Source organism: Canis lupus, chromosome 18 (genome assembly GCF_011100685.1).
Source record: "Canis lupus familiaris isolate Mischka breed German Shepherd chromosome 18, alternate assembly UU_Cfam_GSD_1.0, whole genome shotgun sequence".
Lineage (NCBI taxonomy): Eukaryota > Metazoa > Chordata > Mammalia > Carnivora > Canidae > Canis > Canis lupus.
In genome coordinates, this window is record NC_049239.1 from 1,165,507 (window position 1) to 1,183,186 (window position 17,680).

Genomic DNA, 17,680 nt, shown 5'->3' on the forward strand with positions numbered 1-17,680 from the left:
ACGTCACTCATAAGTAGATCTTCAAAGAGCAAACGAATAAACAAACAAAAAGTAGAATCAAACTTATAAATACAGAGAACAAACTGATGATTTCCAGGGGTGAGAGTATAGACAAAAAAGGTGAAGTTGAGTGGGAGGCCCGGGCTTCCAGTTAGCGAGTCAACGAGTCACAGGAATAAAAGGCCCAGCATAGGGAATACAGTCAATGATCTCATAATAGCATTGCCTGGTGACAGATGGGCGCTCCTACCTAAATCACTACAACTGAAGTTCTGTGCTGTACACCTGACAGTAATGTAACACCGTGTGTCAACTGTATGCCGATAAAAATAAAACAATAGGAGCAACAACAATACAAAAGATGTGCTCATGTTATCTCTTGCTTTTGCATGAAATTTCACAACTTCTAGAAGGTAATTTTTTTCTCTTATGTACCTAGAAAGCTCCTGCACATCCTTCAGGATTTATTTTGTAGGACTTGTGTTTACTTGTTCCTATCCTCTCTATAATACCAGTTATATACTCTCTTCTCTGTATTTTCCCACAGACAGACAGACAGACACACACACACACACACACACCCTGATATGTGCAAATATCACTCAATATTACAATAATCATTTTTCCTTGACTGCCTTCCCCAATGGACGGTGAGAGCGAAGGCCATGCCCTTCACCAATATGTGTCCAGCAACCAGCATGGGATCCTAAAACATAGTCACCAGATCAATGTGAAAAGAAAGAACATATTTAGAATATGTATCACAGGAAAGGTAATTTAGGAGCTTATCCTGCCTGTCTTCAAATGTATGAAGAACTTATTTGGAAAAAAAAAAAACAGAGAAGAGATTCCATCACTCTGTAGTAGAATTAGAATTGGTGATAGCAGGGTCAAAGAAATACCTTGACCCTTATATAAGTAAGAACATCCCAAATAATAAGCGTTGCAAGGAGTAGCATGTACCAGCGCCTAAAGCTTTGAGCTCCTCCTTCTAGTGCAAAACCCAAGATGAGTGGGTGACCTTCTGCAGAAAACTGCTCCAAGTGGCCTTTGAGGTCCCTTCCAACTCAAGAGCATGTGACTCTGTACAGGGGAAGCAATAAAAATGTTTTATGTTTAAAAATAAGTGTTTTCATAAGAAAGATGACTTTTTTCTCTTCCCAAAGAGCTTTTTTGTTGTTTTTTCAGAAAGAGAACCTAAATATTACTCTGATATATCAAAAGACATTACATTAAAATCATCTTCCTCTCTGAATGTGATTAGAGAAAATTCTCCCCTGCCCTAGTTTCCCTTGGCTTTAAAATATAATGTCTTCTAAAGGGCAAGACTTTTTGTGACTAATATGCAGACACTGTAAATCTAAAATATCAAATAGAAGTATATGAGAAAGGCTTCTTATTTAAAACATTTCAGGGGTAGAACAAAATGACCATTTTCAGTGAGAAAGTAAAACTTGAGTCGGCACCGTGTTAAGGGAACAGAGCCTGGCAGTTGCAAAGGTGGTATTGGCAGAACAGGGTCTGCCCTTATGTCTAGCTAGAGGAGAATGTACCCCGAAAGGGCAATGGTAGATATGAATGGAAGAGAAAAAAGGATCATAATTAAAGCTCACTAGCTCTGACATGGACATATTTTGCATATGAAAATGTTAATCTTTGAAATGTCAGTTCTGTATCACTTCCATTAGCAATATATATATATATATATATATATATATATATATATCCCAAGCTATCATTGATTTTATGCATAAATGGATTCAGGACCCAACCTAGGCTCTGGCTTCTGGACTGCATGTTCCTGGATATAGAGTCACACTCCCATGTCCTGTTAGGTTTCCCCCGCCCTGCACAGGTGTCGGTCTATGTCCACCATTACCCCGAAAAGGCCCGGTGCCTCCAGCACTCACTCAGCCACGTTTGATACCAAGCACCACCCTCCATTTGCTGTGTCTAGTATCCCATGGTTCTTCTTTACTGCAGAACAGATGTGCAAAAAGTGGCATTCTCACACCATCTGCTTGAGATCCGTCCATCTCAGGACATGTCCCAAGAATCTTCACATGTTTTAAGACTATTTCCAGTGGGACTAGTAATAACAGAAAGGTGCCTTCGAAATAGAAGGGGAAACACCCCAATGCTGTATTTACAATCAGAAGCTCTCTGCCCAAGAGTTCCCAGTGAGTAGCTTTGTGATCCAAGGATGAGTTAATAAAATTTAAGTAAATGTAGAGAAAAGGGTAAAATGGGACTAAAATGAGAACCAAATTTTTTCTGTATCTTTAGAGCAAGACGGCTCGCCCATCAGGTATCTTCCTCAAAGTGCTCGCTCACATGTTCATTTATCACTAAACTGCTCCGTAGCAGGTGCTCTGTCAGGTAGGGCAGGATGGAGGCAGTCAAGGTCCCCTGACACCCAAGAGCTCCTACAATTGACTTGTCCATGCTCTTCTCATAGGTCCACTTGGCTTAGGGCTCAGGGCCTTGCCTGTTAGCAGGTAGAGAGATACTTTCTGGCATGATGCTTAGGGGAAGAGGCCGTTACACAGCCACCTCTGGGAAGGTTTTGAGGGAAGTGCAGCCCTGCGGACAGTATATACAACCAGAGGAAAACTAGACTCCACATGCTCTTCCTCAGACTCATGGGTCAACATTTCCCTTCCTCTCCAGACCCCTCTGGTGTCCTATGCTCACAAGCAAACTAAGCCAGAAGATCGCACAAAACTCCTTCAACTCCAGACATCTCCTTTCCTGAGTCTCTTAGTTGGCCTGACCACACACAAAATAGATCCCCAGCAACACATGGGGTCTGCCTCTCATTCTTGTTTTCCTGTTAGCTCATTGTCCCATTCTTTTAGCTTATCAATGCTAGTACCCATCAGGTAAAGAATTCATTTTGACCTACAGATTCTTGCTCACCCTTTTCAGATACTATTAACTCTTGTCCCCACTCATGTCTCAGCTTGCCACTTCAAGTCCCCTTCCCTGGATGACATGACTCCTCCTCACTCCCACCCCACCCCCCACACATGATTGCCTAGATGCAATGTGATGCTCACTTAGCCATTGGCTCACATACTGCAGATTTGGGCAAGGAGTACTCACCCCTGCTCACCCCGGACTGGGGGAACCTGTTGGCCCTGGCAACTCCTGCCATCATTAAGAAGGTAAAATCAGATATTCTGATGTGCCTGGTTGCTGGCACTCACTCTGAGGCAATGGAGAGCACAGAACTCCCGTTCCTCTCCTTTGGCAAGGCATCAATGCATCCTGTAAAGTGCAAATATGCAGATGGTGCTCCATGTCAACACTCCTGATCCCCCACCAGAATACCCTATTTCTCCTGCAGAACAGGTGTGTAAACCATGTGGACAGAGGGTCCTCTCTTTGGTGACATTCCTATTAAGAACAATGGTGAAGTAGACCATGTCATGTTAAGGTGATTTAGAGGCCCAGTAGATAGGGGTTATGGAGGTTTTCTGATACCTTTGAGGGGTTTGTTAAAACTCTTCTTGAAGGACAAGAATCACACTGGTCACCGTTCAGCTTCTCTGTGCCTGAAAGGCGCCTGAGTTAAGTTCTTTGGGTGAGTGAATGGACTAATAAGGGGTTGACGGCCAATATCCAGTCCCAAGGAAAGACATCTTATTAGATAACTCCATCTTGCCTTGCCCTAAGTATTGGACCTCCATTTCTGCCATAATTTCCTGGCATTGGATTTCAAATGCATCTTTTCATGCACGTCTTCCTTTTGGCAGCCCTGGATGCTCTTAACCCTGCATCTTCTTGTGCACGAAGACTGGAGACGAGAAGTCTACGTGTCTCCCAGAGAGACACCCACCCACTCCCTGATCTTACTGCAGAAATTTTCGGTTCTGTTTCATGGGGAAAGTTACAATCCAGAGGAATATGTGGGAAATCTTCTGTAGGAGAAGACAGTAAGCCTCTTCATGACAATTCTGGGATATCTCCATGCTTTGACTTAGGGAGAGGTTGGCAGGGACTGGGAGAGGTGTTAGCCCACTTTCCTATTCTTTCAGTGGCTCTGATCCATAAGAAAGTGTGTTCTCTAAAATTTCTGAAAGCAGGAAGCAATCACTGTTTCTGACCCAGACTCTGCCTTCTGCCCTCCTACATCATCTCATTCTTTCTAGATCCCAGACCTGTGGGCTCCATGCTATGACCCCAGGACTCATCTAGAGAAGGCCAGGCTCACCTACCCCCTTGTGCTGATTCTCAGGCTCTCCCCTTGACGCCTCTCCCAAATGCGTGTGGACATTCATCGTCACACTATACCTTGTGGCCAATTTAAGAGATGCTCTAACTGTTGGCCTTGGTGTCTTAGGACTTTAACTGAGAAATCTTCACCAGTCATCACTGCTTAGAGGAGTGGGAGATTTTAAACCAAGAACCCAAACAACTACATACAAAGCTCACCTGTGAGCACGCCCCGCTCCATCAGCATTCTGGCTTACATACGGTCATTCAGCAATGCGTGCTCACTGAGGTTCTCCAAAGGGATGCTCAGGTCCCATGTCTAGTCAGAGACAGAGTCGGATCCCTCTTAATATCTATTAAAAAACCTTCATATTCTTGCCCGAATGATGTAGTGCGTTGTCCTCATTATGAGAACAGGTTGGTGCTCAGGAATAGAGCTTGCAAGCTGGCTCTACTCTCTAGCTGTGTGTCTGGGAAGATCAGTTAGCCCTATTAGACTTCTCTTTGACATCTGTAACATGGGCATAATAATAATATCTGCACTCACAGGAATGCTGTCAGGCTTCTGGGCATAAATAGATGGCTGCTCTGAACACAGTGTCTGGCTCGTAAGGTTTCCTGCACTTTCTTTATTCTGATTTTCTAAGTCACTCATTAACACGAGCATCTTTCCCAAACATTATTTTTATGTCATTAATTAGACCATTTTCAGATGATGAAAATTTCTGACCTTACCCCCAAATATGGGGAGGGGAAACATCTTACTTTGGATTTTCAGTCCTTTACATATGTTGGGTGATCTTCATGCCATTGAGAATTCTTTCTGTACACAGAAATCTAATCAGAGCTTTCTGTTTATTTTAAACAATTAGTATTTCAGCTATTAAAGGTATAAAAAACCTGGATCTTTATTAATCTTTTTTTAAAATTTATTTATTTATGATAGAGAGAGAGAGAGAGAGAGAGAGAGAGAGAGAGGCAGACACAGGCAGAGGGAGAAGCAGGCTCCATGCACCGGGAGCCCGATGTGGGATTCGATCCCGGGTCTCCAGGATCGCACCCTGGGCCAAAGGCAGGTGCCAAACCACTGCGCCACCCAGGGATCCCTTTATTAATCTTTTAATTCAACTTATAAAATGTTCTATTTATAAATCTTGCGCATTTTAGCAATCACTTTAAATCAGCATTTGAATAATATTTGACCTCATTTATAAACTTTGTTAAATAGTAGCTTTTAAAAGTCATTTATACATAACAATATATGTAATTTCCATTTTAAGTGTTTTAATTTTATAGCCAAGAACAATTTATTCTCAGGAGCTTAAATAAACTTTCTTAATATAACACATGTATTGCTTTATACTTAAATATATTTTATGTTCAAAGTTTTCTTAGATAATCCAATAATGTGGACAGTTTAATGATTATTTAACTTAAAACTCATAGGTAAAAGTTAATTACTGAGTACATATTTAAAAATTATATCTACAAGCACTATTATCATAGCCTGGATTGTTTTAAACATCCCAACATCACAAATATATAAAATGTCAATATGAACTGATCCTTTTTGAATTGAAAAGATCTTAACTAGTTTTGACCTTTCAACCTCTTCTGTTCCTAATTATAAATGGCTCCATTGATAAAAAGGAGTATCCATTTAAAGAAAACAGCTCCAATCTAATTAATTGACTTTACTTAATACCAAAGAATTAGACGATTTTATGTAACTTTGATGGGATATTCTGAATTTTAACCCTATTGCTGCATCAGTGACATAGGAGGGACGCTCAGCCCCAGATTCAAGTCCGCTACCCACAGAGGATGCCACTGCTATCATATTATGATTGGTTGCATTTCATATTTCTTTGGCTCCAAAGAAGTAAAACGTCTGTCATCTTAGGTCTGAAGACTTCTGGACATGTGGGAACTTCTCATTCTTCTAGATTCTCAGGTATCTCACTGAATTTTGGATATCCCTTGGTTCTGTTCTCTTGTAGTCTCCACACATGAAATTATTTGATAACACCTTGACTGTGATGCAGTTGAGTCAAGACAAAAAGATTTATAGCTAGGAATAAAAAGATTTTGCGTCGTAAACTGATTCCATCCCCTAACGTTGAAATCAGCTTCACTCTTGTCCCAATTCTTCGATGTATGATAAACAGGAATTCATGCATTTTATTTCTAGGGTCTCTTATTTTTATTTGCCTATGGTTATAGGTGAAGTTATTAATTCAATCAAATCAAATCCAAATTTATTGTTTGAAGAGAAAATGGCTCTAGCACATGATCATTGAATCTGTGTTTCAAAATCTGCATGTGCATGTATGAATTCTACAGTATAACCAAAATGCACAGGCTATTTTCATAGAAGCTGGCTAATCACAGTGAGGATTTGAGCAGAATGTCCTTGCTCATACTGACTGTTTAGATCAGTTCCCAAGCACTAGACCTCCCGTCCTCACCAAGGGAGCTATTAAAATATACATTTTTTTTCCTGGCGCTCACACTCTTTGGTTATTCATCTCCCTACACATCTCTTTAATTAGGTTTGATGTAGACTTAGAGATCTTAATATTTTTTTGGCTTCCCAGAAGGTGCACAGACAGATTAGGCAATTAATTCAGGCAATACCAATGACAAGCAGACATGCTGAATAGAAGAAATATTGAGAGTCAAGGAAGCCCAAACGTAGCATGCTGCGGAAGAGCTTCTTGGGGCATGGAGAGCTAATGTAACTTGCAAAAGGCCGTCTAGTGTTGTAGTCAATAAATTTTGCTTTCTGTATCCTAAAAATACTTTTTAATAACTAAATACTCCTGGATTTATGTTTTTGTTGATTTTGTTAATATAGCATTTCTTATCGAAAAAACATCATTCATTTAAAAGCTTACAAAGAATGTTGTGTTTGGCATTTTATAAATGCCCATAATAAAAATAAAATTATCAAGTATATATTTTAAATATGATAAATGGAACTATCATAATATATGACAACCGACACTTATCATCATCCCTTTAAAATTGATTTGAACAAGTTATTTTTTCCAGGCAATAATTTTAATTACTTTGCTTTCATTCTTAAAGTAACTTTCTAATTTCATTTCCACCATAAAATCATATTTAATGTAATGTATTTGAGACTTGAAAGTTTTTTATTACTTCATGTTATTATCCATTTATCTGAAAAAATGCTTATAATTAAAATTTTCAATTTTTAAAGACAATAAAGTTTTAAATAATTGAACAAATCCTCTAGGTTGAGTTGCATTTTTTAATCACTATTTGCTCACAATTGAACAAAACAATATAAATGTATGCAAGATTTGATAAAATCTAGTTAAATAAATAAAAGTAAACTACATTGGATATATATTCTTCAGTGAAAGAAATGAAGGTATTTCAGGTCAGGTAGTTCATACTATTTGAAAAACTTGTTCACATGAATAAATGAATGGGAACATAGGAAATTTTTAAATAGAAATAATATTGAACTCTTCTTTAAAAATATCATGTTGGGACGCCTGGGGGCTCAGTGGTTGAGTGTCTGCCTTTGGCTCAGGCTGTGATCTTGGAGTCCTGGGATCGAGTCCCACATCGAGCTCCCTGCATGGAGCCTGCCTCTCCCTCTGCCTGTGTCTCTGCCTCTCTCTGTGTGTCTCTCATGAATAATTAAATAAAATCTTTTTTAAAACCATGTTATTAAATATCAAATTTATTTTAACCATGAGGTGTCAACTTAGTAAAATCTCATTTAATTCAGGATGCCTGGGTGACTCAGCAGTTGAGTGTCTGCCTTCAACTAAGGGTGTGATCCTAGGGTCCAGGATCGACCCCTGCATCAGACTTCTTGCAGGGAGCCTGCTCCTCCCTCTGCCTATGTCTCTGCCTCTCTCTCTGTTTCAGTGTGTCTCATGAATAAATAAATAAATTCTTTAAAAATAACTCATTTAATTTAGCTCTAAATTTATACCAGTCATTTCTTACAAAAGTGAAAAAAAATTCAATTCAAAAGAGGGAAAACAGAGTTTTCAGATGTTGATTCCAGAATAAATAAACATCCACATGCAAAAAACAAACAAACAAAACCCCAAAATCCTCTAATCAAAAGACCCAGAGCTGCATAGAGAACCACTTCCAGTGTTGGGATAGGGAAGATGCAAGATGATCCTAGAGTATCTTACGGTTCTCAGGCTTCAGTTCATGGGGAGGCTATTTTGGTAGGTGTTCTGGAAATTTAGCTTGTATCTGTTGATAATAAAGGAGTAATAACGTGTCATTCCCAAGGTTACTATGGGAGGGAAACTAGGATTTGGGGCCTTGGAAAGTTGAGGAACTTTGAGCTTTGATAATTTGGGGTTTAAAATTCCCCTAGTTCTTTTCTTTCTCTTTTCCTGCAGTTGGTGGAGTGTAAGGAGAGTGGAAATTCTGAGAGGAAAAGTAAACCTCTTCAGGCCAGTTTGATACAGTACCACTAAAATATGTGGCCTTGTTACTGGAGAAAAAAGTTGGGATTCACCAGGTTGGAAAAATAAAATCAAACATTTCTTACTTTATGAACATTTATATTTATTACAGCAATTGGTTTTCGGCAATGAAAACAACCCACTCAAAGAATAGGGAGTGATCCAAAGTTCTTAAGGCTTTGATTCTTGCTTCATCCTTTGTTTATTTTCTTGTCAGAATGGTGCCACTGGCAGATGGACATGCATTGGAAAATACCTCAGCAATACTTCCTTAAATCTCCCCATCAGTGTTGGTCCAATGTCACGCTCTAATTTTTTGTGCCACTGCAGGTAATACCGTGAAGCATTCTTGCTAAATTTTGCTTTTACTATGGGTATGTCTTTAGTTAGTAGTAAAGCCTATCAAAAACTTATAATTTGCAGTTCATTTTATAGTTTCCAGGAGTGATAAGGAAATCTTTGTTTCTAAAGAAATTCAAATTCATAGAATAATGCACGATCATATTTGTAAACTTCCTAGCAGTATACAATTTGCTGCTGTGTCTGGTGTCAGTGGAAAGGTCTGGGCAAAGGCAATTAATTTAACTGTCTATTCTGATTTGGTTTTTATGAAAAGCATTTATCTCAAGGGTAAATTTCTGTCTGTGATAGCCACAGCCTCTTTGTCATGCTTTAGCTTTCTTTTTTAAGCATGAACTATTGACACAGCAACACAGGCCTACCTCAAGAAGCAAGAAAACTCTCAAATACACAACCTAACCTTGTACATAAATGAGCTAGAGGAAGAAAAACACATCTAAAACCAGCGGAAGAAAGGAAATAATAGATTAGAGCGGATATAAATGATATAGAAAGTAAAATAATAATAGTAATAATAATAATAATAAATAATAATAATAATAATAATAATGATAAAACAGATCAATGAAACCAAGACCTGGTTCTTTGAAAAAAATCAATAAATTTGATAAACCTGTAGCCAGACTTATCAAGAAAAAAAAAAAAGAAAGGCTTTAAATAAATAAAGTCACTAATCAAAGAGGAGAAATAATCAACACCACAGAAATACAATTATAAGAGAATATTATGAAAATCTATATGCCAGGCACCTAGGTGGCTCAGTGGTTGAGCATCTGCCTTTGGCTCAGGTCATGATCCCAGGGTCCTGGGATCGAGTCCCACATCAGGCTCCTCGCAGGCAGCCTGCTTCTCCCTCTGCCTGTGTCTCTGCCTCTCTCTCTCTCTCTGTGTGTCTCTCATGAATAAATAAATAAAAATCTCTAAAAAAAATAAAAAAGCAAACTCTATGCAAACACATTAGACTCCCTAGAAGAAATGGAGAAATCCCTAAATATTTAAACTAGAAATATATAAACTACCAAAATGAAACAGAAAGAGAAAGTTTTAACAGACTGATAACCAGCAAAGAAATTAAATCAGTAATCAAAAACTTCCCAAAAAGCAAAATCCAAGACTAGAGGGCTTCACAGTCCAAATCTACCAAACATTTAAAGAAGAGTTACCACCTCTTCTTCTCAAACTATTCCAAAACACAGAAAAGAAAGGAAAAATTCCAAATTCATTCTATGAGGCCAGCATAACCCTGATGCCAGAACAAGATAAAGATACCACTAAAAAAAAAGAACTACAGGCCAATATCCCTGATGACCATAGATGCAAAAATTCTCAACAAAATTCAAATAAACCAAATTCAACAATACATTAAAAAAGTCATTCACCGTAATCAAGTGAGATTTATTCTTAGGTTGCAAGAGTGGTCCCATATTTGCAAATCAATTAACATGATACATCACTTCAATTAGAGAAAGTTTAAGAACCATAGGATCATTTCAATAAATGCAGAGAAAGCATATGACAAAGTACAACATCCATTCATGATAAAAACCCTTAACAATGTCAATTTAGCAGGAACATACCTCAACATAATGAGTCATGTATGGAAAGCTTACAGTTAACGTCATACTCAATGGTGAAAAACTGAGAGCTTTTTCCCTAAGGTCAGGAGCAAGATGAGGATGTCCACTCTCACCACTGTTATTCAACATAGTACTGGAAGTCCTTGTCACACCAATCAGACAAAGCAAAGAAATAAAATGTATCCAAATAGGTAAGGAAGAAGTAAAATTTTCATATTTGCGGATGACATGATACTATATAGAGAAATCCTCAAAGACTCCACCAAAATACTGCTGAACTGATAAATGAATTCAGTAAAGTCGCAGGATACACAATCAACATAGAGAAATATTTTGCATTTCTATACACCAATAATGAAGCAGCAGAGAGAGAAATTAAGAAAGCAATCCCATTAAAATTGCATCAAAAATAATTAAATACCAAGGAATGAACCGAACCAAAGAGGTGAAAGGCCTGTAGTCTATCAATCACTGAGGAAAGAAATTAAAGACAACACAAAAAAATGGAAAGATATTCCATGTTCATGAATTGGAAGAACAAATATTATTAAAACGTCTATACGACCCAAACTACGGATTTATATTTATTTAATTTAAATTCAATTTGCCAACATACAGTATAACACTCAGTGCTCATCCTGTAATTCCAGAAATACTGACAGCATTTTTCACAGAACTAGGATAAACAATCCTAAACTTTTGACAAAAGACCCTGAATATCCAAAGCAAGCTTGAAAAAGATAAGCAAAGCTGCAGGCATCATCGTTCTGAACTTCAAGTTATGTTGCAAAGCTGTAGTGATCAAAACAGTGTGGTACTGACACAAAAATAGACACAAAGATCAAGGAAACAGAATTGAAAACTCAGCAATAAATCCACAAATATAAGGTAAATTAATCTTTGACGAAGTAGGAAGGAATATCCTAAGGGAAATAGTCCCCTTAACAAATGTTGAGAAAACTGGACAGCAACATACAAAGGAAAGAAACAGGACTACTTTTTTATACCATGCACAAAATAAACTCAGAATGGATTAAAGACCTAAATATGATACCTAAAACCATAAAAAATCCTAGAAGAGAGCAAAGGCAGCAATTTCTCTGACATTGGTCACAGCAATTTTTCTCTAGATGTGTCTCCTGAGGCAAGGGAAACAAAACCAAAAATAAACCACTGGGACTACCTCAAAATAAAAAGCATCTGCACAGCAAAGGAAATAATCAACATAACTGAAAGGCAACCTACAGAATGGGAGAAGGTATTTGAAAATGACATATCTGGGTTAGCATCCAAAATTTATAAAGAATTTATCCTGCTCAACACCCCAAAAACAAATACTCTAATTAAAAATGGACAGAAGGCATGAACAGACAATTCTCTAAAGAAGACATCCAGATGGCCAACAGACACATGAAAAGATGCTCAGTGTCACTCACCATTAGGGAACTGCATACCAAAACCAGAATGAGACATCACCTCACACCTGTCAGAATGGCTGAAATCAACACGAGAAATGAGATATGTTGATGAAGATGTAGAGAAAAGGGAATCCTGGTGCACTGCTGGTGGGAATGTAAACGGGGCCGTCGCCCTGGAAAACAGTATGGAGGGTCCTCAAAGAGTTAAAAGTAGAACCATGCAACAATCTGGCAATCCCACTACTGGGTACTTAAGCAAATAATACAAAAGCACTAATTCAGAGGACTACACATATCCCCATGTTTATAGCGGCATCACTTACAGTGGCCAAACTATGGGAATAGCCCAAGGGCCCATGGCTAGATGAATGGATAAAGAAGAAGCGCGCACGCGCGCGCACACACACACACACACACACACACAGACACACAATGGAATATTATTAGTCCAAAAAGAGTGAAATCCTACCATTTGCAACAACAACAACATGGATGGAGCTGAAGGGTATAATACTAAGTGAAATAAGTTAGTCAGAGAAAGATAATTACCATATGATTTCACTCATATGTGAAATTTAAGGAGCAAAACAAATGAGCATAGGGGAAAAGAGAGAAGGACAAAGCAAAAAACGGACTCCTCGCTATAGAGAACAAACTGATGGTTACAAGAGAGGAGATAGGTAGCGGACGGGTGAAATAGGTGATGAAAATCAAGGGAGGGCACTTGTGCTGAGCCCTGGGTGGTGTATGGAAGTGTTGAATCACTGTATTATACACCGGAGACTAATATTACACTGTATGTTAGCGAAATGGAATAGAAAGAAAAACTGAAGAAAAAAAAAAGAAAGAAAGAAAAGGAAGCATCTGTAGGGTCTGGAGAACCAGTAAGGTTAGTGAAGATCTCAGACCTCAACCAACAAATGTTTTCACGCATCGTACTCCTGGTGCTAGGACTCTGAGACAGGGCGGCTCTGTCTTGCTCCCGGGTCTTAGAGAAAAGTGAAGGAAGGGACAGGTCCCTGATAATGGCCACATGGTCAGTGCCTGTCCAGAACTTTCAAGAACAGAAAAAGAAGAGTTTGTGGATCCAGAAACAAACTGTTTCGTAGATAATCAATAATGTCCGTCTCTGGAGAGAGCTCCTGGAACATGAGTCCTGCCCCACTAGCGTGCACCCCTGCATGATCACCTGCCCTTAAGTGCATGCGGGCCTGACTCGAACCGTGAAGTCCTCTTAAAAGGAGATCCAGAGGGGTGCCTGGGTGGCTCCGTGGTGGAGCATCTGCCTTCAGCATGGGGTGTGATCCTGGGTCCCGCAATCAAGTCCCACATCGGGGTCCCTGCAGGGAGCCTGCTTCTCCCTCTGCCTGGGTCTCTGCTTCTCTCTCTGTGTGTGTCTCTCATGAATAAATAAATAAAATCTTAAAAAAAAAAAAAGAGTATTCAGAGTTCACTGTCTTAGTCCACCCAGGCTCCTCTAAACAAGAACCACAGGCTGAGTGGCTCATAAATAACAGGAATATATTCCTTACGCTTGCGGAGGCTGGATGTCCTTGACCAGGGAGCCAGCATGGTGGGTAGAGCCTCTTCTGGGTCACAGACAGCCTCTTCTCACTGTGTCCTGACGCGAGGTAGGGCTGAGGGAGCTCTGTGAAGTCTTTTTTTTTTTTTTTAAATATCGTATTTATTTATTTATTTATTCATGAGAGATACACACAGAGAGGCAGAGACACAGGCAGAGGGAGAGGCAGGCTCCATGCAGGACTCGATCCTGGGACCCGGGGGTCACGCCCTGAGCCGAAGGCAGACGCTCAACCACTGAACCCTCCAGGTGCCCTGTGAGGTCTCTCTTACAATGGCCCCAACCCCAATCATGAGGCTCCACTGTCACGTCCCAATCACCACCCCGCATCCCCCATGCCCTAACGCTGCCACTTTGAGAGTCAGGTTTCAGCTTAGGAGTTTGAGAAGGACTCTTGAGACCACAGCAGTCAAAGATGGGTGACATCAGAAAATGGGACTCCATGGGGGGTTCCATGGAGCACGGACCCGAGAAGCACAGTTTAATTAATTACCTTTTCCGGGGGAGAGAATCTTTGGCAATTTGTCAGAAAAAGATAACACGTAGCAATTATTTATTTTTTTGATCAATCTTTCCCATAAGTGGGAAAGTTTTCTTAAAAGGGAAAGAAAGAGAGAAAGAGAGAAAGAGAGAGAGAGAGAGGAAAGAAGAAAGAAAGAAAGAAAGAAAAAAAGAAAGAAAGAAAGAAAGAAGAAAAAAAGAAAAAAGAAAGAAAAGAAGAAAGAAAGAAGAAATATAAATAAATAAATAAATAAATAAATAAATAAATAAATAAATAAATAAATAAAAAAGGAAAAAAGAAAAAGAAAGAAAGAAGAAAGGAAGAAAGAAGAAAGAAAGAAAGAAAGAAAGAAACAGAAAATAAAATGAAAAGGAGACGGACGACATCGCCATTGCTAAAAGGCTAATTAATTTCCTGGGAAGAACATTAAGGAGGAGAGAAAAGAAGCTGTGACACACACACACACAACGCAGGTGACCCTCGGCGGGCTCGCCGTAGCCAACGTGCCGGAGCCGGCACCGTCCACCCCCGGGTACAGCGACGTGGAGAGGGACACGGACGTGCTAAGCGAAATGACGCGTCTTTCAGGCCAACGAGACAGCGTGGTCACGAGGCTTCCCACTTTTTGCCGCAGGTGCCCGGCAGGTGCGCCCTCTGGGTCTGGGTCGTGCCCAGGGCTCCGCAAGCTGCTCCTGCAGCTTGGAACCTCCCTGTTGACGTCGTGCCCACGAGAGAGGCCCCTGCAGGGCAGCGTTAGGTTAGGAAGACGGGAAGGGGGCGCGAGCGAGACTCGCAAGGCCGCGAGCAGGAAAGGCCCGTCAAGACGGAGCGGACGCGGCTCGGCCGCCCCGAGAGCGCACCCTGGAGTCCGGGGGCAGCGCGGAGTCGCCAACGCCAGAGGCAGCTGCACCGCACACGTCCCGGGGCCTCTCCCGCCAGGCTGAAGGCAGATGTCCTCGGAGGGCGGTGGCTCGAGACGCAGCCTGAGGACACCGTCTGGCCCCCTCCACGCCTGGGCCTGGCCCGGTGACCGACGCAGCTGGCCCGGCGAGGCCGCCCACAGGGCTGTCCTCCCTCCGCACACCGTTCCCGCGCGGACGCTCAGGCGGACGGGAGATGCCAGGGGCAAGGCGACCCTCTGACTCTGACCGTGAGTGGGCCTCCCCGCGAGGGTCCGTGGAGAAGCGGCCCTAACGCTGAGCTTGGGGCGCACAGCAGTCCCTCCTCTTCGCCAGGGACGTGGGGCTTGGTCACGGAGTGTCTGGACAAGGTCTACGTTCCTGCGTGTCCAGACCTCCTCGCGGGAAGCCTGTTTCGTCCTGACCTGTCACCGCCACGGAGAGAGAGGCCTGGGGGGTCTGAGGTCGGGCCCCAGACCAGGCCCGCCTGCGGCCCGAGGAATCCAGGCCCTGCTTCCCTCTCTCTGCTGAAACGTCAGCGTGGAGGGTTGAGCTCACTTCAAGTACAGAAAATCTCCGTCCTGACATGCGATCGCCACAGCTTGACCTGATTGACGGAACGGTTAGATCAGATCAGTGTTGACTCCGTTTCAGAGAAAGTCTGACTTTGTTTCTCCGTTCATGCAAGCACGTGTGTCCCCATGAGGAACCATCTCACACCACCATGAGGAGAAATAAATTAATCCCACGAGCCCACACGCCACTCTGAAAAAGGCACAATTTTAATGTTCTCGGCTTAATACTTGTATCATAATCCTGACGGTTCCTATGAATCGGGATGGGACGTGCTGGCAACCAACGACTGTTCATGAGTATAAGTGTTCGCCTCATAAATAGGATTTAAATCGTGGATAATGGGATCCCTGGGTGGCGCAGCGGTTTGGTGCCTGCCTTTGGCCCAGGGTGCGATCCCGGAGACCCGGGATCAAATCCCACGTCGGGCTCCCGGTGCATGGAGCCTGCTTCTCCCTCTGCCTGTGTCTCTGCCTCTCTCTCTCTCTCTCTCTGTGACTATCATAAATAAAAAATAATAATAATAATAATAAAATAAAATAAATAAATCGTGGATAAAAGCAATAGGCCGCCTCGTCTCTGGAAATTGCAACCGCTTTGTATGGAGAGATTCTTTCGCGTAGTTCCCAGCAAAAGCCCAAATCAGTTGCATGAAATGTATCCAAATTTTGAAAATGCCCTACCTCTACATCAGATGCGTTCCTATCTAAGCCTCCGCGCTACGTGATCTTATCTGTAATGCTTCACTGGCGCCCACGGTCTGCGCATGGTGGCCTCTATGAATACGGCTTCCCCGCAAGCGATGAGTCTTCTAACCTCTCCACTTGACTGAAGACATGCCGAGTGACTGTCCATCCAGGGTATCACAGCGGCACATTGCCCACGCAGAGGGAAGTCTTTCATTTTAAATCAAAGAGGTTGAGTGAGACCTCATCAACTTTCACATGCTCTTCAGGTCCTCAACCAAAACTGTATCTGGGTCCAGGATGGAACCCCCATGTTGGAATGTGCTGACGTGTATATTCAGGCTGCCAGACTGATGAAAATTTTTTCTTTTTTTTTAAATTTTTTTTTATTTTTATGAAAATGTTTTCTTAGTGAATTCACCTTTTCTTTCTTCCAACAATTGTTTTGAGCAGGGATGTAGCTCTGAGGGACACTTGAATGAGCGTTCTGTTAACTAGAAGCACACAATCATCACCTTCAGCACATCCATAATTCTTCAATCATCCAAATCCTGACATTAAAATTATTAGTACAAGGAGGTCTGAGAGTTTGAGTAAAAATATAAATAAGAGTGACATTTGCAGGCAATCATCAACTTGGCTGTGAAACCTCCCTTGAACCAGCCCTAATTACTGTGAAAGCAAGGATATCCCACACGACTGTAGAATGAATACAAGGCCCGGGACACCCGAAAACCAGCATGGTCACAGCGAGGGTGGAGATTCCAGAAACAGATTTCCTTACTGTGATCCCAGGATCCCGGGCTCTCTGGAAATCTTTGACTACCTCAAGGGATAGCTGGGTGTTGGGTTGAGCACAGCGGATCTAGTCACTGGGGAAACTGGAAGTGAAAGCCCCTGCTTATGACTTGAGTCTCCAGTTGCCTCCACTTCCCCGTACTCCACAGTTTGTGAAATTACCTATGGACCTTGAGGTTGTTGTATGCATTGTAAAATACAGTCATGGGTGTCTTTCCTCCATGGGTCACTTGGGTTTAGATACCAGCGTCCTAATTTGGAACGTGGGAGGATCGTGAGTGTTGAATGCCACCATCAGAAGGCTGGGAGGGGAAGTCTGAGGCGTGCCGGGCAGGCTCTGCTTTACTACCCTGGAGAATAGTAGAAAGCGTGTGAAATGAAGGCCCCGATGAACCAAGAGCTCCTCAGAATGTGACTGTTTCATTAAGTAAGGTATTATCAATTTTTAAAATTTGAATTCAATTTTCCAACATATAGTACAACACCCAGTGCTCATCACATCACATGCCCTCCTTAATGCCTGTCACCCAGTTTCCCCTTCCCACCACCCCATTTCCCTCCAGCAACTTTTTAAGTTAAAGGAAAAAAAGAAATGTGA

General features: G+C 41.5%; 1 long non-coding RNA gene across 2 annotated transcripts; it reads left to right on the forward strand.

The window, feature by feature from the left end:
- Positions 1 to 276: 276 nt before the first annotated feature.
- Positions 277 to 17,508, forward strand: LOC111090815. 2 transcript variants are annotated; one of them, XR_005372883.1, is made up of 4 exons: positions 285 to 413; positions 6,122 to 6,172; positions 8,905 to 9,017; positions 17,323 to 17,508. It is a non-coding gene; the product is annotated as an uncharacterized LOC111090815 (long non-coding RNA). The 2 variants fall into 2 exon arrangements; XR_005372882.1 differs by lacking the exon at positions 6,122 to 6,172 and having other exon boundaries at positions 277 to 413.
- The last annotated feature ends 172 nt before the right edge of the window (positions 17,509 to 17,680 follow it).